The 26,799-nt window shown below is 46.4% G+C and overlaps 1 protein-coding gene and 1 long non-coding RNA gene across 2 annotated transcripts in view; one reads left to right on the forward strand and one right to left on the reverse strand.

The window, feature by feature from the left end:
• Positions 1-26,799, forward strand: part of LOC149358918 (suppressor of lurcher protein 1-like) — a 351,348-nt gene that overhangs the window by 82,695 nt on the left and 241,854 nt on the right. The gene's annotated exons all lie outside the window — the stretch shown is intronic.
• On the reverse strand, positions 9,182-10,004 carry LOC149358919 (uncharacterized). Its single transcript, XR_016288254.1, has 2 exons — positions 9,593-10,004; positions 9,182-9,499 (listed from the first exon to the last, which is right to left on the reverse strand). It is a non-coding gene; the product is annotated as an uncharacterized LOC149358919 (long non-coding RNA).

The raw sequence follows: 26,799 nt of genomic DNA on the forward strand, positions 1-26,799 counted from the left end.
TTGTAAACGATATCCGTTGTCCCCTAATGGAAGCCCTAATGCTCCACTCATCAACTCGTGGCTATTAAATCGTTCAGACGCGCTCTCGTTTTGTATTTGTACGTTTTTTTTAGTTATAGTTCGCAGGGGCCCGAGTGCGGAAATAGAAACTAAAACATTGCTCGACAAGCTGCTCAGCACGATGCTGTTGTAGGTGCATCCGTCAAAAGGCAGCGCACATGTATGCGCTATTGTAAATGTTTAAACACCGCTACTCGATCTTTGGCCAAAGCCTTGATAAAAGGGTTCAGTTCACGTCGCCTGGATGTCCAACACTTGCTCAATAAGCGCAGTGTTAATGCGAATCCTCAGATTGCTTAGGACATTTCTTTCAGTCAGTGATAATTCACTAACGGCGAACTGAACGGTTGATTAGGAGCTGCGTTTTCATTTTTTTTTTTTTTTGCTGAGGATTCAAAAACGAATGTATACTCGTCTGTTCGACTCCACGCGAGATTTCAGGTTCAGAGGATAGATTCAAACTGCCTCGTTCTCAAATGGCAGGGCGAACAAGCGTTTCTGCAAACAGCGGAATGGGCAGGCTTTCTCGCATACGCTGAAAGGTGAGAATTAAACAATGATACGTCAAATGCCCATTTTCGAATTGTTTACCAGTACTGTGTGCTTTGGATTGGGACTTTTATGCTCAAAATGCGCCCTACCTTTGTTCGTGGAATTCAATCGTCAGTACAATTTAACCTAATCGAGTTAGCTGTGCTCCTTACAGTTCTTACATGGTGCCCAAATCACTGCTTCTGATGTCCGGTTAACTTTCAAGATGCTCTCTTTGATAGCTTGGAGAACTTTTTCAAACCTGAACGCAAACTAGACAGGGTGCTGCCCTGGCATTTTGAGCCACAGTGGTAGAAGAATTAGCGAATTCCAAGAGATTAGACATGCCCTTAAAATGCCCCAAAGGAAGTGATCCAACGGAATGCCCTAATGAATGCCTTTAGAGGATGCCTCTAGGGAAAGTCTTTGGCGTTTCTTATCCAAAGAACGCCCACTATGTATGTCGCATTTAATCAGTCGTATGACCACCGTCGTTATCATTAAAGAAGAACCACCACCACTATTCTGCCGTACCAACTAAAATTACGTGTGGTTCCTTGTCTCCCCTTAATCAAGGTTTTAGATCCTGAGCACGTCCCCATTTAAGCGTACGCCCAAACTAGCGCACGGAATTAGAAAATAACCTAGTCAATTCGGGCATCGCGCCAAAGGCTGTTACGTACATCACTGGCAGGTGCATCGATTCCGTCCTACCGTTTTACGTTCTTCCGACGTTTCATGCATATGGTGACGAGCATGTTTCAATCAACGGTGAGAAGCCCAGAGCGATATGTCGAATTTAAAGTTCTCCTAACAACAATCTTGCTCACACAAGGACCCTGCCCCAAAACTGGTTGCCGCCCTCTAAGGAAAGCCTGCGCATCAATATCTCCGAGAGAGGCCCTGTGACCAGCCGCTTAACAAGCCTGCATGAAACAAGGCAGGGAACGTGGGGCTTGATGGAGGCGCCACTTCGCACAAATCAAATCAGAGCCTTCCGTCTTATTTCAATTTCCTCCAGCATACCAAAATAAAAAATAAACGCGTGAATGCACAAACCTCGTAACGAGATTCCACAGGGAGATAAATAAAAATCGGAACAGAGTGGAAGCACCGCCCCCATAAAATAAATAGAAGCTTGAATAAAAAACTACAGAAGGAAAATAACGTGGGTAGAGGACGAAGCCCGCGTGTTTCATGGCTCCCGGCTGCGCGCAGTGTGCCATAAACGGCCGGCACCCCGACCGTAAAAGCTTGCAATTAAAACGTTCTCCGGAGTCTTACGGGCTCCCTCTGCGATCTTTACTGGTAGTTCCTGCCCACTTGCCTTTATCTACTTTTTTTATCTTAGCGCAATTTTTTTTTATACTGCGTTTATGCCTCTCTCTGTCCAGCGCGATTTATGAGCAGACGCGAGCAAAAATAAATTAGAAACGACCCTTAGCTGCTTAATGACTTCTTTTTTTTTCTGAACTGAGGTGGCGTATACGAATCTAGATTACAGAATGCCATGTGTTACAAAAAATACGAATTTATGATCTTAAGCGTGTTGTAGGGTACTAAAAATGCTGCTCGCGTTATAGCCCCTAGAAAAACATTTTTATAAATGTCACTTTACACCCAATAACTTGATTCTTTCTGACGTCACTGTCGCTATACCCCAGAACTGTCTCCTACGGGTAGAGAAACACCGCTTAGAAATCCCCGGCTATTCCCTGTGATTATTTCTGAGAGTTTAACAGTAAATGGCACGGGCTGTGCGCAGGGCAGCCGCGGCTGTTGGTGGCATCCTGAAACCTTCGTCTTCTCAACTGCATTCATTTCTAGAGCGGTGCTGAACAGTTCGCCCGAACGTCATGGATAGTATGACAATCAGCAAGGCTTCAAATTTGGAGCTAATCAAAGATGAAGATTATGATACACGGATTCTATGGGTAGTTTTGCAAATGGAATAGCAGGGAACTATGTTCACCCTCATAACCCATCAAATCAACTTGTCGGGGCAAAGGATCTGGAAAGATTTCTAGGTGAAACTTAAGCCACGTACGCGGAGGTTTTGAAATGATCTGAGAGGCAGAAATGTCCGCTCTAACGCCTGCGCAGTAGACGACATTGCACTGGGGCTCCTTTTTTCGTCTGAACCCATTCTTATGCACCAATGATTAGTTTTTGGTTCTTGTTCCTATTGTAAGTGTAAGCGCCCGGAAGGCAAGCGATAATGAAGGGCGAAGTTTAAAGTCAAGAAGATAGACATATTTGACAATATGATTTTATTACTAAATACAGGCGATTAGCCGAGTTAGTCCTTGCTTCTGGGATAGACTCGCAGACAGCAATTTATAATCCGCATTTTTAACATGACTTCACTGCCCATGCGCGCCGCTCCTCCTCTGTCCTCTTCCGACGTCCACTGGTTTAAAGAAAACCGCCAAGGTCTAGTGCACACGAGCAGTTGAGGTTGGTGACAGATGCGAGCGGCAGATGGAGGCAGCTGTCAAGTGCGCACTTGCTACTTGCCACTTCGCTAGACAAGTCGATTGTAATTTAGCGCCTACTGTAGTGCAGTCAGGGTGAAAGGCAATTCAATTACGAACAGACCTGGCACGACATTGGTGTCTGTTCCGTTACCAAAGTTAGTACTAAAACTTCTTGACTGACTACTACCATGGCGGTGTTTGTCATGATATGGATGTCTGTAGCATAGTATACCTGCTAATTCATCTCTGCAGCTCACAACCACTTCGTAATGAGTTGGAAACGGTTTTAACTGGACGAAAACACAAAGTAGCAAAAATCCAGTACTGTAGCCCGCCTGCTGTCCTCCCCTGTAAAGACGAAGCATCAATCATTCAAGTCGTTTGCCACGTTGAATCCCGGATGTCGACACTCGTCGCATCATTTACTCGAGCTGCCTTTAAAGCATGGTGGAGTTCTCATGGATGCAACCTCGATAGGTCGTCCAGATGGATCCCTAACGAGTCTTTTGGGACATCCCGGAACCTGGTTCGGAGATGCCAAGCGTTGGCGCCAGACAATGCGAGTGCCATGAAACGGGTTCTAAATTGCCCTGCCAGACAGTGTTTGTTAAAGAGTTTCTAATGAGCTGCTGAGATAATTAGCTGTAAACTATCACAGTTATATAATTTCAGGTGGCAGGCTAAGGGTCGCTCGTCTGGCACATTCTTCACAGAAAGAACAGGCCTCATTTGGGCTGGCAGCTTTCACTGCTTTCGCATGGTTCCCTAACGCATGGTTCTCTAAGGCCAATAATTAGTATCCAGAAGCAAGCTTTATGCATCATAGCATTTTATTCCCGCCAGTCTCAATCACTATCATAGTTCAAGAAACTCGTTGCCCTACCGCCTTCAACCATGTATCATAGGAGTATTGGTGCTTCAGTCTTCAGTTTTTTACAGTCGTGCATCTCTATAGAGCTTTCCTCGGCACCTACTATTTAACAGGAACATGGTGTTTTTCTTTTTGTAATATTTTTCTTTTGCCGAAAACAAAAACTAAATGTGATGGCAGTTTTCTGCCATAACCCTTCGAAAATTATTTCGTCATGACATGAAACAAACGACTTCAGTCTTTTTATTGTTGTTTTCTTCTTTTTGTGTTTTTTATTTTGCTTTCTTGCTTCTTTTCAGTGGCTATATATGTTCTTACAGCACCTGAACAATGTGTACCGGGTGTGATCTTCTTACACTGCCGGGTTTATTTTCTTTTCGTTGCAATTTTGTGCAATGATTTGCCTTTGTATCCCAGAAGCCACTTACCACTTTTCCATGTGCATATCAATTATTATCTTTATCTGCTCTCAAAATAACTATATGTTTTGCTTTAATGTGGGTGATCCAGCTTGCGGCTTCTTAGTCGTGGGACTTCCTGCGGTGTATTTACCTTTTGTATACGAAAAGTTTGTATGTTCTTGAAACAAAATATAATTCAGTTGAAGTGAACTTCTTCTGTCATACCTGAGAGCTGGGCGCCTCATGACATTTCCAGGTCACACTGGACGTTTTTTTTTTTTCATTTAGATTATCAGGTATCGTTCTATTGAAGGGTTCCCGCTCACCTAAGTTTAATGCTAGACGGTGTAACAGAGCACTATAGTGGCACTGCTTGTGCTTCAAAGATGTGAAATGGAAAAGAGGAGGTGTCCTCAGCATTCATTCAGAAGATTTCCTTGCTCACTGAGCCTCAGGAGGCTATCCACAAACTTGAACAGCAGGAACAAAGACAAACTCCGCGACCAGGCCATTTCTGATAACGACGGTGCCTTTCAGAGCAGTCTTTTTCTTCTGAGGCGACAAAATTAGCCGTTTTAATCATCAAATGTTTGGCTGTATGAGCTAACTTACTCCTGGTAAAGTGCTTAACGGGCAGTTTTCAGACAGAGCTCTAATACCTTTACTCATTGTTCGTAGGCAGTTTCATCTAGCATTGTTTTCGTGTTTTTTTTTTTTTGCGCCGCGGTGGCTCAGTGGTTATGGTGCTCGGCTGCTGACCCGAAAGACGCGGGTTCGATCCTGGCCGCGGCGGTTGAATTTCTTTGGAGGAGAAATTCTAGAGTCCCGTGTACTGTGCGATGTCAGTGCACGTAAAAGAACCCCAGGTGGTCGAAATTTCCGGAGCCCTCCACTACGGCGTCTCTCATAGCCTTAGTCGCTTTGGGACGTTAAACCCCATAAACCAAACCAAACCATCGTGTTTTTTTTTCTTCTTTACGTTCATGTAACACCAACTTAGGACTCTCGTTATAATACTTACTTCCTCGTGTAGGCATTGTCTCTAGAGAGGTGATAGCCTGTAGGGCCTCGTGTCCTTTTACCACAGCATGGGTTATTAATTGAGCTCAGGCTTTGTGACGACGGATAAAGTGGGCAGACTTGGATCATTTCCAGCAAAAAAAAATATCTGACACGTTGACACGCGAGGCTGGGACACCTGCATAGCATCACACTTGTTTGTGAACGATATTTTTATGTCACCGTTTTGGGCTTACTTCTTCTTAACGTGCCCTTCGGTGCAAGTGTTAAGAACGCCCTATCAAACTGCCCATGCCGTCTACTGCCGACCTATCCGATTCCAAAGGATTTCACCAAAATTAGGTACCCTCACTGGCAAAGCTCAGATGAACGACAATTACAATAGAATAGAAGAAAACTTCAAGCAGGAAGACATTAAAGCATGCCCAAAAAAGAAAAAAAGAAGACAAACATGCTTGTACTGATTTGTCTTGTTGTTGCGGTCCACGGTCGCAGATGCGAGAAAAGCAGTCGATCAATCTAGGACCGGACATTGTTCGATTCGCCTGCGCGCAGCGTGAAAGCGAGAGGAGGGTGGTTCGGGGCGAGCTGAGGGAAAGGGCTGGTAGACTCATCGGGCCTAATGGTGGCTGGCGAGTCTCTGATTACGAGACGGCGCCAACGCGCAGACACTCCTGGCCCGTTTCTCCTACAATCCCTCCTTTCCCTCTTGCTGTCCCACTCTCTCTCTCTCTCCCTTCTCCGGCTTCATTATCTTCTCTATTCCAATCTGTATATCTGCATTCCTCTTTCTCTGCGGTTCGTGTCTTTCCCTTCAAAGTGACCCCGCCCGCCTCTCCTCTTATCCCTGGTTCGGATTCGATTCCCCGTCTCCACTGCCGCAGTGTCGGCGGTTGGCCCCTTGTGACGCGGTTGCTCCCTTTCGCGGAAGCAGTGTTCGCCAAGCCCCATGCATTGCAAATGGCTAGCTCTAGCCTTATTTTGTAGCGAAGGTCCTCCTTGTTCATTTTCCTGCACTTTTAATATTGGTAGCTGTAACTCGTAATGTCATGACTGACAGCTAAACAAGCAATACCATACGCAGTCTCCAGGATCGAAGGTAGGCTGACCAGTGGCAAGGGAGCAAGGGAATTAATATCCACAAGCATCGTTACAAAATGCAAAGCGTTGTGGTTCCTTTCTAACGTATACTCCAGTTCCCTTATGTTTAGTTCTTTCTGCGTTGTCATTGCCATCCTTCTCGAGTTTTTATATAGTAATTTTGACTTTATCGTGCTCCCTCTTTCTAATATGCTCTTTACATGCTTTTTTCTCTTGCCGACCACTTGTAATCTTGGTAAAACAGGCCGTTCAAGCCTGAGAGGCAGCGCAGGTGACCCTTCAGTGCTTTTCTGAAGCCAGCATAGACACTCCGTCATTAACGGCAGTCTCAACTTCACCTCTAGATCATTTTATTTCTTTATTGCAGGGAAATATTATGCTGCGCAACCCCTATTTCTACCTTTATACCGCGCAATGAGGTACCGCCTTTCCTTCTCTTTCTTTGAACGGAAACTCGTATTAGAAAGTAAAAAAAATGCGTATTTCGAGCCGGAGAGGTTGAGCCTTTAATATCCGGCGCCGTGTCACAAATTTTAGCACCACAATTGAACAGACCGTGTGGGACGTCCACGTGGACGGAAGTTTGAATATAATGCGTTTCCATCCATTTACGCACAGATGAAATCGCGTTCCATGATAGAATGTTCTCGCCGCATGACGCCTTGCGGAGTGTTATTTCTCGAAATAGTTAAGACTTCATACTCCACGAGCTCTTTTATCTCAAAATTCTCATTTGTAGTGCCGAAAAGTGTGCCATGTTTTGCCACAAGCATTGGCCGTTTGCGCCATTTTCTCTTTTAGCGTTTCCCTGCATTTTTTTTTTAATTTCCATTCTTGGTGTACTTAAAAGGTAAGCTATCAATATCAGCTGAGTTTAAATGTAGATTTTTACTTCCTTTAATGCATCTATGAAGTTCATTTACGTGTTTCTGCATACTGTGTGAATCTTCTATATCGCGCATGGAGCAGCAGGCTACAGGTGCGGTCCTTTGAACGAACATTTCATTTTTCCTCACTCTAACTATATGCTTCCTCTCTTTCGAATGCGCCCTGGGATATTTTAAGTTTGAAATGGTTTCAACTGCAATTCTCAAAAAATAATACCATCATCGGCCGAAAACCGCCTATAACCCGATGCCAAACATAAGAGGGAATATGAAGACGAGTTTGAGGACGAACATGCAGCCGAACATATCAAAAATACGACGAAACTTTCCGTCCGAATTATATCCAGGAGAAAATTATATCAGCATAATACGGCATCGAGGGTAATTGAATCAGCGCTGCTGCATACAGAGAATCTTCAACTAAAACTCTTGTTTGGGCGACTTGGTTCATCTTTGAACGGGTACGTGCTTGCGCGAAGAAGACGGGACACAATAAAAGACACACACGACATACACAGAGTGAAACTTCCAAACTGGTTTATTTTCGTAGACTGCAAATGCATTTATGCCGGCGCTGGGCAATCACAAGATTAACAAGTAAATATACGCACTGTTCATGTCAGCATCCCACCGCCAAGTGTGCCACCAAATAGCAAAGCGTGTAAAATTGATATCCATCGTTTCCCGATCGTTTTCCCGAATCTTCGTTTCCCGATGCCTTATATCCCCCGGCCATGACCGAAGCCTCTCGCGCAGCCTGTTCTAACTGGTGATCTCTTCCGCTCCATGTTGGAAATCGCCGCTTTCATCATCTATTATTCGTTAGTTCCGCACCTTGAATGCTAGTTTTATTTGTGACCTTCCATTCTTCGCGTCGCGTTTGTGCGCATGTCCTGTGTAGCAGGTCGACCATGCTCGAGAAAAATGTCACAAAATGCTTATACTTCTTAATGTGGTCTTCGCATAGTAGTTTATAAAGTGAGGTTCACAGGCGCAGTATTAGCAAGGCGTCAAAAAGCGGTAGGATTTGTGGGGTTGAAAAATGGGGGAGATACACGTTCTTCCCGCTTAACCGCGGCTGACACAGTTCAAAGCCGCGCGTACCCCACCGCGTGGTCGCGTACGCTACCGAGCTCACGCCGACCACGGCGGGCCTTGCTCTGCGGGAACAAAGGAACGACACACTGGCTGACACAAACAAGACATTTATTGCTATAACAACAATAACGCCAGCTAGCAACAAAATACACTGAGGAATCGAGGATGTCCGACTCACCAGCAAGGTTACGAGCGAATGTTCGCCCACGGTAGGGCAGAGGGAATATCTCCGAGGCCGGACGGGACGAGCTGAGGGGAAACATGTTTCCACACGAGGACGCCCGCGGCGAAGAGCGGAGCTTTGCGCGTGAACGTCCAACACGCTTCCCTGTCCCAGGGAGAAGGAAGCCAGCTATCCCCCGCGCGCGCGCAGCAAAACGCCATCCGTGGCGCTGGTGTCGCTGCGACTCGAGCGCCCTCCCCTGTTAGATAAAAGTAACCGAACCGAGAGGATTGCTTTGCGGGGGAGCTAACCACAAGGAACAAGTGCGCTGCGGGAAAGCGAACGCAGGGGACGAAGGCGTCCCCACAGATTTTAATGTAGTTAAACCGAGTAGACGTAAAAAAGCATGAGGTTAACCTGAATGGCTCAGGGCTTTTGCTCTGATGGGTCTTCGGCACGTCTGGCGACAATATTGCCACGTATCATTGTAGTGTTTGTTCGTTCACGCTCAAGGCTGCAGGAAAGGGTTGTTATCACTTTTGTTCGTAGCGCGAGAAGCGACCAGACTAATCTCGATTGATCGCAGCCATGAAGGGCTGCATCTAGGTTTTTCTAGATTACTGTAGATGATCTTGTCCTGTTATCTGGAAGTTTCCTTGCCGCCTTTAAATTGAGTGATGCCGCGAGCGGCGGACATTCGTAGTTCGACGACCGACGAGCACGTTTGTTGCTTACGCCGAGTGATTCATTTATTTTGCGGGCGCAAGTCAGCCCAAATAAAGAGCTTCGTTTGCAAGCCTTGTTGCTGTATTCCTCACCGCTGGCCTGCCGTCACTACAGCGTGACATCTGGTGGAGGTGCTGGGTAGCCTTCCAGGTACCGGACAACCCCTGCAAGTCGTGATGCCAGCCCTTTGAGTTATTCACCGAAGGAACTGACTCCAGTCTACCACGCAGCCTCTGGAGCCTCCAGCCATGACTTACGCCGCAGCAGTGCGCCGTCCTGCACCTCGACGACGGGACCCAAGCCCCTATCGCCCTTAGCCAGCTGCGCTGGAGCGCCGCCTTCTCGCCGCAACTCGCCCGTCCTACGAGCGTCGCACACGGCCGAAGAAATGCGACGAGTGGAGATCACCCGACCAGCGCCGCCCGCTATGCTTCCACTGCGGCGAAGCCGGTCACATTCTCCGGTACTGCCCATACAGGAGAATGGGCATCCAAGGGTTCTCTTAAGGCGCCCCACGACCCCGACCCGGCCAGCGACGAGCCGAAACAGAAGAGTTTTTTGCGTCGGGAAGAATGCTCATCGCCGAGCCGCCTGAGCGCAAGAACTAAGGTCCTCCATCGACGAAAACACAAGACTATGCCTCAACTACGACGAGAACTACGACGACCCTACGACGACGACCCTACGACGACGACCCTACGACGACGACCCTACGACGACGACAACTACGACGACGAAAACTACGATGACGACTACTACGACGACAAAACTACGACAACACCGACGACGACGACGACACGGCCAGACTTAAAGCTTTTACCGCTGCCCTTACACCTTATTAGGAACGCTAAAGGACTCTAAGTTCTCGAAGCATTCTCTGTGTTTAATTTCATTACAAAGCATCGAGACGATGCTTCTTTGGAAGGGGGGTAATGCCACGTATCATTGTAGTGTTTGTTCGTTCACGCTCAAGGCTGCAGGAAAGGGTTGTTATCACTTTTGTTCGTAGCGCGAGAAGCGACCAGACTAATCTCGATTGATCGCAGCCATGAAGGGCTGCATCTAGGTTTTTCTAGATTACTGTAGATGATCTTGTCCTGTTATCTGGAAGTTTCCTTGCCGCCTTTAAATTGAGTGATGCCGCGAGCGGCGGACATTCGTAGTTCGACGACCGACGAGCACGTTTGTTGCTTACGCCGAGTGATTCATTTATTTTGCGGGCGCAAGTCAGCCCAAATAAAGAGCTTCGTTTGCAAGCCTTGTTGCTGTATTCCTCACCGCTGGCCTGCCGTCACTACAGCGTGACAATATTAGACCCAGGTAAAGCTCTGACTGAAGTTAAGCTGATCTGATCTGTTCGCGCCGGAGGTTGAAGTTGATGAAGGCGACAATTTGCAGCGCACAGAACGAAAATGTGTTGCAGTTTAACACAAGGCGTGATCGACTGCGGCGATAGCATCGTGCAGTAAAGAAAACTGGCAGTGGTTTAGCTCTGGTTAAACCTGGAGGATTGCGAAAGCAACGAGGAGAGAGAGAGAGGCGATGGAGAGCGCGCGGCAGCGGCGGCGGCCCCGGCGCACTAGCTATACGCCGCTACTGCGCATGCGCAACTGGCGAGCGCGGCGGCGGCACCTCCGAGTTACCCGCGCAGCGACGGCGGCGGTGCGTCAGCTGTGCGCCGTCCTTGAGCATGCGCAGTATGGCCTTGCCTCAGCTCCGCGAAATGGCTCGGCGACACGCATAGTGTTGCTTTCGCAACAAAAAAAGCGGTGATAGCATCGTGGCCAGCGAAGCTGATCTCTATTTATTTTATTTCACTACTCTTAAGGATAGGAACGCGAAGAACTTCTTGGTTTGGTTTGACCACGCGAAGTAGTGCTTTCGCACTAAAAAGAAATTTGAAGAATTCTTAGCGGCTATGAAATTCAAGCCATTTTATCAACTCTGAGCACTCAAAGTTGAGATCAAAACGCTAACTTTACAGCACTCAATGTTTTTTTTCCTTGCTAATGCTCACTATTCGCGAACCTAAATCAAGCCCACCGGCTTTGCGAACACAAAGGAAGCCTGGAACGTTGCTACGTATGTCGAAATTGAGATAACACCGCTGAAGAATCGAAAAGGCTGCTTTTCTCTTGTGAGCATTGTCTGTGCATGCTTTTTTTTATTCGACAGTATCTTCAGCTGTCCTTCGGTGGCGCGCCATCATAGAGAAAATATGCCTTCGCTGAGCTCGATGTTGACGCACGCAAAGTTTAGTGTGCGTGTCATTTTTTTTCTTCAGTAAGCCTCGCGCCCTTTCGTATGGACAAGTTCCCTGAGCGCGGGCGCATTTCAGAGGAAAGAAAACAGCAGACCGAAGGCGCTGGCGAGCAAGCACGACACCATTGTGGTTCCTTGTTTTTCTTTTCTCTACATTCAGTGGCGCTAGCCGCACCATGAAAAGGATCCTTATGTCGAAGTTTGCCCGGAATTGTTTACTTTCTTCACGTGCTCAAATACCAGATGTTCTAGCTTCAAACCAAGCAGAATCGGAGTCCTGAACATTTCTTCTTTTGAGTCGTGGTGGACGTTTATTTGTATTACGTGCTTGTTCGCATAGTATGCCACAAAGGAACCGCCTTGTAAAGGAGCCTTACAAGGAGCGGTCGCTGCACACTGCCATGAAGCTGGCACGATTGCAGGTGATGTTTTCATTCTTCGGATGCAGTCGGTTCCCCGTGACCAACAAAGAAAAAGAAAAGAAAACAAACGAAGCAGAGAGGGCTCGCAGACTAAATACGATCAGCAAGTGTACCCGACCTTAGAAACAACATGCCTGAAAGCAGTGTGCCTTCCGGCTATGGCTGGAAGAACGTTACTGCGCTAAAGAGACAGACATTACGGAAAGAGCAGGACATAGGCACACTCTCAACAAACTTTACTGGGACACCCACAAGGCATATACACAGAGTCACCAATTAAAAACAAAAAACAAAATCACAGCAGGCACAGGAACAGCAATCTTAGTGGTGACGCCACCATTGTATGAAGACGTGTTGTCAAGGTACAAAAATTCACAATCTACGCATGTCCTGGTGTCTGTCTTTTTACCGCAGTAACATACTTCCAGTCACAACCATTCACCAACTAGCCGAACTTGCTACTTTACTACAGTACGATCCGCTGCCTCGCGGCATTTTCAGATGCATTCCCGTTCTTTCTTAATGCTTCTGAAAAGTGCATAGACGCAAGACTACCTCTACTTCGCTTTGAAGGCTGCTGTAGCATCGCTCGCCCCAGACCGTTTGTTCATTCCGGGCGTAGTCCGTGCAAATAATGATCGGGTGTAGGCTGGCGCTCAGCAAAGCCTCGAGGCGCATACGTGAGCACAAATGAATGCGCTGTGTCTCGCTACGCATGCAAAGAAGCCACTGATCGTCCTTTTTCCGTGCTCAGTAACCGTACGTGCCTTCTGCTCGAGCGACTTTCTTTTGCTCCCCAACGGGTGAGGAGCCCGACGCAGACGCGATAGGAATAGACGGCACTGAGCAAACACAGGGCGAGGTCAAATCAATGTCGTGTTACCGGTGGTCTTGCCCGGTCTTGTTTCACCTCCTCTGCGTGCCTGTCTCATTAATATTACTTTTCTATTCATTTTCTCCCACGCTCCTGCCTCCCGTTTACACACTCGCACCGTGCAATTCCGAGCGTTCCAAACCTGAACAATGCTGTTTCCGCCAACGCTTTTTCGTGCACAGATTCATTCTTCCCATTGTATTTAGAGCGTTCTTATATCAACCATTGGGGCATACATAAAAAAATAAGTAGTGTTGCCTTTGTTTCTTTTCTTTTTTGGTGCCACATATCTAAAGTTGTAGCTTCACTGCAAGGCAGGGTTACTGGGGGCTCATTTGGTGGCTTACCACTGCATTAATGCAAGCAATGCAAAAATTATACTGTCGCTTGGCGATTTATTGCACATTTAACCGCGCACTTGCATATTTTTTCGCTAAATTATAGTGTCACCAAGACCTGCTGATATCAAAAGAATTAATGGGAAATCATTCATTAGCATCCAAATGAGAGAAGCCGCATGGTTACAGAGAAGAGCCTTACAGCTTTCGTGGTGATAGGACTAATGCATACATTACGTTGAGCTAACATCGCAAGAAAATTTTTAGAATTTTGGCAAATTAAAGTGCATAGTACATGTAAGCGGCTTTAGCCTCTTAGAAAATGAAACACCTTGATACGTCGCCCTTAGAAGGACCGCCTCCGAGAAGAGTACTACCGAGAAGAGTACTTTGCCGCCGAGTTACGCTTTAACAGGAGAAGACATTCAAAGCAAGCGAAAGGGCTTTGACTGTGAATAGCTACCTTTTTACTATTTGAAAGGCGCAAACAGCCGTTCTAAATACTAGCACAACCAATAAGACATCCAACGATTAGCAAACATAGACAAGGAGATAGCGGTAAAAAAATTAGAAATAGAAATATAAATGGTGGTGAGGAAAAAACTTTCAAGGGAGCTAATATCAAGACTAGAGCAGCTAATTAAAATTTACAGCCGAGAAAATGGAGGTTAACTAGCCGATCTGACCGTTTAATTACAGAAAAAGCTTCATTCCAAAGTCCATTGAAATCATGCATAAGAAGTCATAACTTTCAGAGAACGCTATTTAATTTCGTGCCGTTCCAAGAAAACAGGAGAAAATTGCAAATTCCGCGATTTAACAGCCCGAAGCGACACATGAGCTTTTAGAGACGCCGTAGTGGCTGGATTTTCGCTAATTTAAACCATCTGCCGTTCTTTGACATGCGCTAAACCCGCATAGCACACGGGCGCTTTAGCTTTTATACTCTATTGAATACGGCTGGCGAGGCCGGGATCGAACCCGCGACCTTTCGTTCTGCAACGGAACGCCGAAGCCACAACAAAGCCATTGCGGCATGTAAAACAACGAAAAGATCATCAGTCAAACGAAATTAGGCGTCGTCTCTCTGTAGCAGATGCTGATATGGGGAAAACTATACCTTCTTCTGCGTATATTATACATGTAGCTTATTTTATAGCTTTTTATTTGTATTGTTGTGGACCTCAGAATTTTGTCGCTGAACAAAGTTTCTCCTAAGTTAAGTGGTGTCCTGCAGCCTCGTTTTCTTTTATCCCACACCGCTAAATCCCTACGGGCGTTGAGTTTCTCCCCTCGCAGAGCTTTCTTGGCTGTTTATGCTGTTTACTGCGGTTCTTGCTATAGAGATATTCTCGCCAAATCAGGGTTGTGCGTGAGACCCCACGCCGGATCCGAGCGCTCGGGCAAGGCGGTGAAATCGATCCCGTTTCCTGCTAATGCCTAGAGTTCCCGCCCTGCAGGCTACACAGGCTTCCTCGTGGAGGGATTAACCCCAAGGGCAGACTACTGCCCTCCCCGGAGAGCGTTTGCGCGGGAGAACCATGTGAAGGGACCAAGGACGCTGCAGGGTGGCGCTCACGCTCGTGTGGGCTTAAGCGAAGGAAGCAAAGAAGAAGGGTGGTTCGCAGAGAAAAACAGCACTGGGATCTTGTCCCTTTTTTGTATCCACACCGGGGCGATTTGGAAGCTTGTGTCGGGCTCTGTACATAGCATGCCCAACGGCGCCTCTGCACGTAATGCTGTTATGGTTTCGCAGTGGATGGGCGGTGCATTGGCTTTTCGCCTGTGCTGATTTATTTATTTCGTACGTCCCTCAGCAGTTCCTATTTCGCCCCAGGCGTAGCGCCTTATCGTGCACCGTACCTCGAACAACAACAACAGCTGAAAGAGAGAAGAAATCTTTTCGTTGGCTAAGTTCGACGCGCTTTTAGCCTGGAACTTTCAATTTAAAGATAGCAAAGTGCTTATTATACTGAAGTAAGAGTAAGTTGATTGCGAATCGGAACAGCTCTTCTGCTTTTCATACGGAGCTTTTATTTGGTTCGGTTTGGTTTGGTTTGGTTTGGTTTGGTTTGGTTTGGTTTGGTTTATAGGGGGAGGGAGGGGGGGGGGGTGCAGGCCCTGTCAAGCCTTTTTCAGGCTTTTTGCTTGCCCCCCCTCATCATCACACCTGTCTAGCAGACGTTTGATGTTGAAAATAAATTTGACTTTGACTTTGACTTAAAGTCCCAAAGCGAATCAGGCCATGAGGGACGCTGTATAGTTAATGGCTCAAGAAATTTTGACCACCTGGGGCTCTTTAACGTGCACTGACATCGCACAGCACACGGGCCTCTAGACTTTAGCCTCCAGCGAAATTTGACCCCCTCGGCCGGGATCGAACTCGCGTCACCACAGTGGGGCCCAAGGAGTCATACAAAATAAAATGCAGATTTCGCCCACTACTTGGGACTCGAGAAGTGACTCCGAATCACAACCAATAGGGGTAGCTGCTTGCCAGTCCGTTCGGGTTTCTCTCTTCCCTGCGTAGTTCGATCTTGTTGGACGCTCCAACTGCGCGTAGCATGTGCAACTCTTCCATCACGGCGCTTGAAAAATTCCCGCCTCTGGATTAATCGTATCTTCATAAAACCAGGACGAGCTGCTCGCGACGCTTCAGCCTGGCGCTGCTCGAAATAACGTGAAGAGAGCATGAAAAAAACGGCAGCCGATTGGAGCAGATAGAACAAATGCGAATGTATGCGCTAGCAGGATGTGTTTCGCAATTTTCGCATCATTAAGCATTGCTACGCTAATCTGTTTGTCGTAGTGTGTCTTCTTTTTTAAAAGGAGAGCCGCCTGCTTTATATAGCAGGTGACGCACCTGCTACCTTGGTCATGGTAAATTATGACGTGAGCACAACCTGTCAGGTGTATGCATATGTGTGTGTGCGCGTGTAAATATATATATATATATATATATATATATATATATATATATATATATATATATATATATATATATATAGAGGCAGACTGCTACCTGCCCATCGTGTCAGGTAAAGCAGACATCGAACAAATACACCTAAATGCGGAGAATGAACTAGGAAGGTGCTATCGTACTAAAAACAACGCACCAGCGTCTCCTTACGGCCTGCTGTTCCGTGCCATTTGCACCTCCTCTCCTGTACTCTCTTTCACTCCTCTGTGAGAAAGTTAGTTTCCTCCCCCGGGGTTGCTCTTCCTACGTATGAACCACACCTCATATACTGTGGGCGGTTCGGGACAGGAACTCCGGTACGAACGCAACTGTCTGGAAAAACAAAGGAAACTATTCAGCACAGGATATGGCCAGGCTCAATCAGGTATCGGCATCTGCTCGGCTAATCTAGTGAAAGCAAGCTGGTTCCACTTATTTTATTTTGAACAACTTCTTCTTTCCAGCACCCAGCATGCCCTATGCCTTTAGGCCTTACAGGTCTAGGGTGATGTTCCTTCTGTTGTATACTTCCAATGAAGCGTTCTGTTGGGCGAACTCTAGCAGGACACATTTGGTGAGGGAAAAGGGAACAGAAGGAGAGGGGGAGGTAAGGGAGACGGCAGCGGCAGCAGGCAGTCGCCATACGCGTCTGAGAGCACGCGGCGGTTGCCAAGAGCAAGCAAGCAGCACGGTTCTTTCCAGCGCACTGAATAATACGCGTGTGTTATCCGTTCTCGCGCATGCAGCGGACTTCGGCCCATCCCTCCTTGCCATACTGTAGTAGAAAAAGTAGCGTGGCAGACAAAAATAACATGAGGCCAGACACTGACTGGTGCTCCTCCAATGTAGGCTGTGTTTCCCCTGCGCGGAAAATAATGAGGTGCTGGCATTTGTTATTTTTATCGGCACAGCTCCGTGTAGTCTTCATTCATCTCGTCGGTTTGCTCTGTGTTTTGTCACCGCTGTCTTTCTGCTTGTCAAATTTACTTTTTCTCCCTGTCTGCTGGATTACTACCGTACCGCATAAGATTCTTTACAGTTCCCGCCTTTTTGCGTTACACCGGGACTTTTTTTTTCTTTGATGTTTTTACGTTTCTTATATCTTCTGCGTTACAGTCTTACAACTTTCCTTGCCATCATTTAATACTTTACATATACTGTTTTCTTGCTTCAGTCTTGATTTTGTCTCTACCCGTATTTTATGCGGTAACGTTTTTCACTGATTTTGAGCTTTCACGTCACATCTTTCCCAAGCGTCAGGCTCCGCTAACCAGCACGTGCTCTACAGAGCTTAAGTTTTACCTTATCAGCGCAAGATTTTTCTGCCCTCAAGACATGTACTGTAAGCGCCAAATGAAACGAAAAGGAGACAACTGGATCCGGAAAGTAAAATGGGAATAGTTTAAGGAGACTGCGTACTAGAGCACTTGATTTTCACTTCGATGTCCCGAAGGGGGATGCATGGGAGTGTTAATGAGCCTGGCCTGTATTTCTTCTCTAACAGCTAACATTTTTTTCTTCTCGTGTTCTAGTTACCGTTGTATTCTTCAAGTTTCATTCGCTGCTGATAGTACGTTGGTCTCTATTTTGGACTAGAGAAAATAGAATAGAGAGGAATAGAGACAGAAGATAAAATAGAGAAATATCTTTTAACTGTTGGCATTGAGAGTTGCATGGTACAAAAGTTTCCTTTGTTTTTGGGAGTTCTATAATTTCCGCGAACGAAAGGTTCCCGTGATAACCGACTCTGCCTGACAGGTGCATTTAATGGTGAGGTTGATTTTAGGAGTTGAAGGATCCTTCAGAAACCGACGCTAGTGCTTTACCTTTTTGTTAGACTAATTATGTAATCTTTTGTGCCTGATGACCAATGTTGCGCTCTGTATTTTGTTTCAGAAGTTTACTAGTCACTTCTTAGAATCGACATTAACACATTTAAGACCAAGTTAGAAACCCATGCCTCTAAAACTAAACGAAGCTCTACTTTTTAACCTTATTTCACGAATCACTCCTATTCACCCAAAATTATGTGTACGCCCCTGAAGATTGTCTTTGGTTTGGTCTATTGGGGTTTAACGTCCTAAAGCAACTCACGCTATCAGGGACGCCGTAGTGAAGGGCTCCGGAAATTTCGACCACCTGGGGTTCTTTAAAGAGCAGCTGCAGCACTTTTTTGAGAATTTCGCGATATTCAAGGATTGAAATCTATATAGGCTGTAGGTAAAGCATGCCAAGTGTTTTTGCACTAGCATTTAAAATAGTGACGCACTCAACGATAGTATTTCGCGCTTCTCCTCAATATACCAGAGGAATACAGGAAAATTCAGCGTGACGTCACGGAATGTATGAATTAAAATTTCCGCTGTAGTCAGCCACACCCTGCGTTGACTCGTTAGGCGCTGTCGAACAACTCTCGGCAGGGTTTGCCTTCAGTGGCGCTGTTTTCTTTCCTTCAAAGTAAGCGTTTTTGCCTTGGAAATGTACCGATACCTTCGATGACGTCATCATGCGCCCCCCACTTGGCGTTGTGCGCTGCGGAGAAGCTTGAAGGACGTCCGGATTTTAATCGGCGATTACTTCACTATTTCAAGTGCTAGCCCAAACAGACTTCGCATGCTTTGCCTGCAAGTTTCACACGTTCGACCCTCTTAACCTCGTTGATTTTTGAAACCTATGCAGTTTCCCTTTAACGTGCACTGACATCGCACAGCACACGGGTCTCTGGAATTTCACCTTCATCGAAATTCAGCCGCCGCGGCCGGGATCGAACCCGCGTATTTCGGGTCAGCAACCGAGCACCATAACCACTGAGCTACCGCGGCGGGGCGAAGACTGCCTTTGGATTCTGTGGATAAACTGAAATCGACGAGGACTACCGCCGATCACATGATGTGACGAGCTCATTACACTTCCAGAAGAAGCATGGCCACGGTCGGTGGGAGAGCGAAATAAAACAGGAGACCTCTGAGAGATGGGCTTTTCCTGCACTGTATCGCACTCGGCTATGATTATGATAGTGGAGGTGGTGGTCCGAGTGATGGTCATGATTATGATATGCTAATGATAATAAGGGAGTAATTACTCATTGACATCCACCCGAGCGCAGCCATACTGCTACAAAGGAAAGCTATACAGCTTTCTCAGTAACTTCGTAGTTAAAAAAAATTCGTCCAGGTACGGGGTTCGAACCCGGGACCACCGCTTCACCGGAGCAGTCGCTCTACCTATTGAGCTAACCGGGACGGCAAGCTTATGGTAGGGCGAGAGCGAATTGATCAATAACTGGAAGTGGGAACTGTGTTGGTCAAATATTTTAGAGGAAAACCCCAAGGTGGAGTAATGATAGATGCTAATGATAGATAGAATGACGATGATGTTGGTGGTGATAACATCCTCACGTCTCTCTCGGCATTCCCTCCCTGCCTTCCTACTGCGCAGGCCCGTGGTGGCGAGGCCTCGCATTCCGCCGCCTCCGGGCGTCCCAGGCAGGCTGTTCTGCGTGAGTCGCCCCATGCGCGCCGCGGATGACCTGCCCGGGGCCAGCGCCGGCGGCCGCCTGCTCCGCCTACGGAGGGCGCGCCTACCGCTCCAGCACCACGGAGAAAAAGGCGAGTGTGCAGCTCGCGCAGCGGCGTCGACAGACCCGCGGGATTTCCCGCTACGCCTTACGTGCGCTTGTTAAAATGCAGCGCTGGAGGCAGTGAGTGGGAGCTGAGTCAACGCACCGCTTATTCCTACATTGGAGGCATCTTGGAAGTTTTCCAGTTCTTAAGATAGCTGAATGCCAAGCAGTGAGGCTCTTGTAACTCTTTACGAAATCCCTTTCTCGTTTTTTTGCAATCACCCAAGGGAACCAACTGCAAAGCACCATTTCATTCGTCTCTTCTTTCTGTCTTTTGACTATTCATTTTGCATTCTAGCCAGCCCAGCGCAAAACGATCTCTGTGGAAGAACTTGTCAGAAGTAGGACTGTGAGACGTTTTTGCAACCAGGTATTTGCATATAGTTTAAATATTCCTACATGCACCCTGAACGTGTACGAAAAATGTAAACGCGAGATGAATGTGGCGCGTAGCGCCGAGTGTTAAACTCCACTGAAACACTGATTTCATGGAATGCGAGCGATGGCGTATAATTTTTCTTTTATATTTAAATTTGCAAACGCATCATGCATGGATGATAAAACAGGGGGGGGGGGGGGGGGGGGGGCGACTACATAAATTGGAAATAGATGCTTGGAAGCGCATTGGATTACCCTTATGCACAGCGTCTGCAGGAAATTAACTAGTCTTACGATTTCTGAAAAATTAAGGGGGGGGGGGGGGGGGGGGCACTTTGTTGACCTAAAGTGCGCTGAGGCGAAAGCCTTAAGCGCGGTGTTGCTGCTTGTGTCACTGATGTGTGGTTAAAATGTTAAGCTTCGCCTCTAAGAGTGGAACGCGACGGCGCCTTGCAACGCTACCAGGCAGTCCACAGAACGCCATCGCCCGTTCGGCTCTACGCCTCAAGAAGGCGGATGAGCGGCTCCTTCTCCGCCTTCTCACCAATACATTACTGTGCCCGGCAGCACTAAAGCATTTTGACCCCTCCTGTAACGGCAGCTGCCCGCACTGTAGTGCGGTGTCTTCTGACACCTATCACATGGTGTGGGCCTGCCCCTCCAACCCGACTATTCCCCCCATCCCCAACCCAACCCGGGAGGACTGGGAGGAGACCCTGCTCGGCTGCCACGACTTACAGGCCCAACAAGCCTTAGTCGGGCGCGCCCGGGCGGCGGCCACCGCCACTGGGGTCCCATACTAGGGACCTCCACCTAGTGTTTGTAAGGATCGGCCCCTTACGGGCTGATCCAAGCATACCTCCTGTCCTTTCTTAATAAATGTTTTCACCACCACCACCTACGCCTTGCTCGTCGGTAAAATGGAAATGTATCGGTCTCGCATATCTCGGTGGCCACCTGAATCTCGCCGTAAAGAATGGGAGCAAGATGGGAGGGAACGAAGACACCGTATTCACTACACGCGCCTTTGTTCATTCCAAACCATCGAGCTGGCATGGCGGATTGGTTAGCGAGCTCGTCTCGCACTCCGGAGGCCCAGGTTCGATTACCCAACTCGACCGATTTCCTACTCGGATTTGTTTGTCTGGTCTGACTAGAAACGTTAATTAGGTTAGGTGGTTAATTAACTAATTAACTATACTGAGTCCCACTTACTTGGAGCATCACTATACCAACCCTTTAATTGGTTGCATGGTTTCTAGCCGAAGTACAATTGGCCCCGTTAGAAATTCGCGCACTGTGACGCCATGACCATTTCGACCCATTCAGAAGCGTGACATTTCTGTGGACAACTCCTACTTACAACGATGAGGCATTAAAGACTTCCGCCTTAAAAGAAAAGCCCATATAATGTGAAGATATAAGACAAACTGCATTTTTGTGACTAAGGCTGCTTACAAGGCATTCGGTGGTTTCGATGACAGAGTCACCGAGTGTCGACTGGTACCTTTTATGGATATGGCAAAGCCCGGTCATTTCGCGATGCGATCCCAGAGAGGAAACATAGACTCCGAAATGGTCAGGGATGCCCGTCTAAAGATGCACAAATGAATGAACCTCCCTGCATGGTTTAAGTTGGCTTCGAAAGTTTAAAAAAGGCTCACTCTACCAATCAGCGCTAACTATGAATGCTTATTTCATTTTAAGACAGAGAGGTGTTAAATCACATATTTCTGCAGAGGGTGTCACTAGTCACTAGTGTCACTAGAAAAAAACCAAAGGCATTGTTTGAGCAGCTGATAAGGCTAGAAGTGCGTCACGAGCAGCCATGGGACAAAAACTGCATATATCTTATGTAACTGGACTGTTTTCTCATCCTGTGCTTACTTTCAGCTTAACATAGGTATTTAGAAGCGTTTAAAAATATACGTACTGCTTCGGAGAAGCTCTCATCATTGGTCTTTCTGACATCAAATCCTTGACTAGTAGTCATTTTCGCACATGCCATATGTTTTGTACGCATTTTCATCCGTGTATTAAATCCTTAACTCTAGAAAATGATATATTCACTATTTTTGCGTACGCGTCGTCTCTAATCTATGGTTTCAATATACGCACAGACCATACAAATTCCTATAGTGAGACCTCCCTTCCAGCTTTACGTTGAGTTGCACATCCACTGTGCAGTAACATATCCACTGCGCAGTTACATAACCGTGTGCAGTTACACATCCACTGAGCAATTACACATCCACTGCTCATAGATGATATCTGCGACGAACTCAAGCGCAGAATCGGGCTAGGTGGGTAATTGTGTCTAAACAAGGTGTAGCTACGTAAAGCTAAACAGGAAACTCGTGAGGTTATTGAAATAGTGTGACACATTGCAGACGTCTCCTAATTACAAAAAACATCCTCAGTTATATAATTAACAATAAGCAACCGCTTATTTTTTATTACACTGCCACGGTGAATGGACATACCTGAGCGTGTAACTAGTGCAAATATACTGGGTCATGCAATGTAATCTACAGGGCGATCGCTATAATGCATTTGTTACGAACAATAATAGGTAAACTGCACTGTCTAAAACGAACTCTACTATCCTCTTCCAGTAGCAAAACTTCTTTGCAATATAAATTTCTTGCACTCTCGATTGTTCAGCACGGTAATATTTTTTTGGGATCGTCAAGAGCGTTGTTTTTTGTTTTGTCCTCCCCTGTAGTTGTCGTTTTTGCGCTGTTTTCCTACCAAATATTTGGGATCCTTTTACTTGTATCAAAAAGTTTGAACGGAAACTAAACAATGCAGTAAGGTTCATAGTTAATCACTAGATCGCAACGACGGTTTCTGACTTGATACAAAAAGCATGGCTTGTATCCGTTTCTGAAGAAAAATGAACTCGCTTGATCTTATTATTTAAAATATTAAAAATATTTCTGACGAGCGACAACCTGAAGCAGCAAGCCTGGATCATCCAGCTAGTCCTCAAGTCAGCTGCCGCCAGCGGAGACCTTGACTAGGGGCCCCGAACACCCGGCTCCTGCAAATTAAACTATACTAATTAAACGTTTTCTCTCTCTCTCTCTCTTCAAAGCAAGACATCCGAGTATATTACGTTTTCGTCCTCTTGTCATGATGAAAATAGAAATAATTTTATTTCCTATCATTTCTTTGTAAGAATCAGATGCTTAAATCTTAACTCTTTCCTCAATGTGGCACATTTGACCAAACTTGAATCTGTTGTTTACTGAACAGTTTCGAAAAAAAAAATGTTCAGATTGTGATGTAATTTGTTACAATCTGACCTTATGAACTTGTATCTTCATTATCATGTTTGTTAAGAATGTTGTAATTCTCGAAGTTAACTTCGCGTGACGTAACACTGCTGTTCTTTTTTTTTCACTATTTTAAACACCCGGTTGTTCCGTTTATTTTACTTCTCTGTTTCCAGTTGTCAAGATGTAAATTCCATCATAATCATCATCATCAGCCTGACTACGCCCACTGCAGGGCAAAGGCTTCAGGCTCTCCCATGTCTCTTCAATCTGCCCTGTCATTTGCCTGTTGCGTCCCACTCTGCCGCAACTGCTGCGTTCAAAACAAATAATTAACCGCTTACTTTCATCTGTACCAGACCCTCGCCCGTCTTACTGCACCGCTTGAATTAAGCCCAACGGCAAGGGCGTCACCGTTAAGACAGCAGATCGATGAAATCTGCTCATGTACCATCCCAATCCAGGAGCCTGACAAAAAAAAAGGACGACTGCGTTCTGCATATGCTAATGCCGATGTATTGCAGGCGTTCGTTCTTACGATGCCATTACTTATGTAAAAGAATTCCGGTGAGCAGGCGCCAGCTAAAGTGGGCTGTACACGACATGAGCTCCGTACCACCGCCGAGCAAAGGAATGCCAGTTTTTTTTCCCCTACTAAGGAACGCTTTTCCTCCCTCGGTCCCTTTATCTCTCTTTTTAAGTACCCCTCCCTTCACCTCGATGCACACCGACGCTGGGTACGTCTTAACGCTCCCTGGCGGAACGCTCGCGACGCGCTCCGCGCTGCTCCGCGGCACACGTTGGAACGTGAGGAGCAACAACTAGACCCGCGAGAGAGCGTCTCTTTAAATTTCTTCCGAACGCAATAATGCGGAGAATCGGTCCGTTGCCGAGGCCAAGTAAAACTCCTCCGCCCTTCGCCGCATTGCCCGTGTACGGCCGCTGCAGTTTTGAAAGCGCTTTCGAAGGAGGTTTCAAAAGCAACGCACGCACAAAACGCGGAGAACGTCTGACGCTGGGACAATTCATCTCTCTCGTGCGTTGTGAAATCAGCCTTTTCATTTCGCAGCGAACAATTTCGCAGCCAGCATGAGCGAAATCAAATTTGTTCGAGCTGTGGAAGGGAGGGTCGGAGAGACAGAAGGCAGAAAAGAAAGACTACAGCGCTCGCAGCGGGGAAGTCCTGTTGGAAGAAATGCACAAAACCACAAGTAAGTAGGGATGAAATACGGTGCAGGGAATGAGAATCAGCGGTGAGCGACGGGAAGGTTGTGCAGACTCTAGAGGATAGTAAAAGTGAAAGAAGTTGTGAAGGAAAAAAAGACAAACTAAATTCCGACACTTCCCCAAGTGAGTTAAAAGAAAGGAGGGTGACTTTCACATTCTCGTCTTCTCGCTCACTTTTTTTTTTAGTTTTGTGCTATCTTCAGCTCCTCCTATCTCCTCACCTCCTGCATTTTTCCCGCCTTGTATTTTGGCACCCTTGTCCACACCCTTCAAATCTAGCGCCTATTTTCTGCCAACAATACGGTCCGTGATTGCGTTTTCCTGCCTAGCAATGCCTGTTGCCCGGAGAACCGTCGTTTTATTTTTTTTTCCTAATTTATTCTTTCCTACCATTCGGTACCTCCATCCGAACAAAAAATGTTTAGGTATTTTCATTTACTTCCCTACGCTCGAGAAGTATTTATTGTATGTGACTTATTTTTCCGGCCCGGAAAGTTAGGTAGAAGAAAACGCACGAGCGAGGAGTAGATTTCGCGGCTCCTTTTTTTTCTGGGTTCGTACTCTGAGTGGGCTTTGCCGGTTGTTTTATTTCTAAGACTTCATTCAGCTCCGTATATACGTGAGGGATAGCTTCAAGTTCTCGAAACTTCAATGTGCCGATTCGCAGCGGGAGTAAGAAACAGCTGTAAAGAGAACATTTGTTCAATATTTGGTGTGATTAAAGAAGATGACAACTAAAGCACTCGCTTCTCCTTTGAGGAAGGCCGCTATTACTGCTTTCCATTCGTGCCCAAAATAGGCGACTAACGCTTTCCAAGCAACTTTAAACGAATGGTGTAAGAAAGAGCGAATGGAAGAAAAAAAAAGACTGTTATTCTCTCCCCGTCTCCTACCATCAGTTCTCCCCATGTGGGAATCGAGAACAGAGACGCTATTACCAGACGAGGTATATATATTGCGCGTGTTGCATATGACAGGTTAGGTTTGCAGAGGCCCCTTTCTTCGTCCGCCCTTTGAGCCGGGCCCGCACAGCTGAAGATGGTACTTCTGCTGCGGGAGCTCCGTATTGGGAGCTCTCCGATCTCTGGGACCTTCTCGGAACTTCTAATGGACCTTTTTTCCTATTACTAAAAAAGGAGGACGGGCCAAACCACTCAGCCCTTCTGTTTTAGGGGATTTCTTACGCTGTTTTCTTGAGGAAAACATCAAGTTGAAAACAGTCAGCGGAGCTCACACAATTGCTGCACACCACGCTAAGTGCTGGTTTTCTCTCTCTCCTTCTTTCCTTCCTTCTTTTTTCTTTCTTTCTATCTTTCTTTCTTTCTTTCTTCCTTTCTTCCTTTCTTTCTCTCTTTCCTTCTTTCTTTCTTTCTTTCTTTCTTTCTTTCTTTCTTCCTTTCTTCCTTTCTTTCTCTCTTTCCTTCTTTCTTTCTTTCTTTCTTTCTTCCTTTCTTCCTTCCTTTCTATCTTTCTTCCTATATTTCTTTTTCTGTCTCTTTCTTTCTTTCTTCCTTTCTTCCTTTCTCTCTTTCTTTCTTTCTTCCTTTCTATCTTTCTTTCTTCCTATATTTCTTTTTCTCTATCGCTTTCTTCTTCCTTCCTTTATATCTTTCTTGCTTCCTTCCTTCCTTCTTTTTTTTATTCCTTTCTCCCTTCCTTACATTCTCGCTCGCCTGCATTCTTTTTTTCTTTCATTTCTTTCCCCACCTACCTCCTTTCTTTTGTTTCTTTGTTTCCTAGATTGCGCTTTGCTCTGTTTCCATTTTGCTTGCATCATCGTGGCAACTACCTGGAGCGAGTTTAAAAGTTTTTGAAACTGCACGCGCATAATGCTCGTACACCTTTGCGCAAGCAAATAAATGATGTGCCCTGCGAACAATAACTCTTCGTGGCGTTTTGCTAATGTGGGTCCAATGTGACACTGCATGGCAAGCCTCTTCCCAGTGCTTCAGCAACATGAAGGCAAGCAGCTCGACGCAGCATGGTTTCAGAAATAAGTTAAGCTAGATTTTAACTGCCTACCAGTTCGGCTGCCAGTTCAAAGCACATGGCTGTTCGTGGCTCAAAGCTCATGATTAAGAAGAACGGAGAAAAAAACTACAAA

The sequence above is a fragment of the Amblyomma mixtum genome, chromosome 2 (assembly GCF_055824585.1).
Source record: "Amblyomma mixtum isolate Tamu chromosome 2, ASM5582458v1, whole genome shotgun sequence".
NCBI lineage: Eukaryota > Metazoa > Arthropoda > Arachnida > Ixodida > Ixodidae > Amblyomma > Amblyomma mixtum.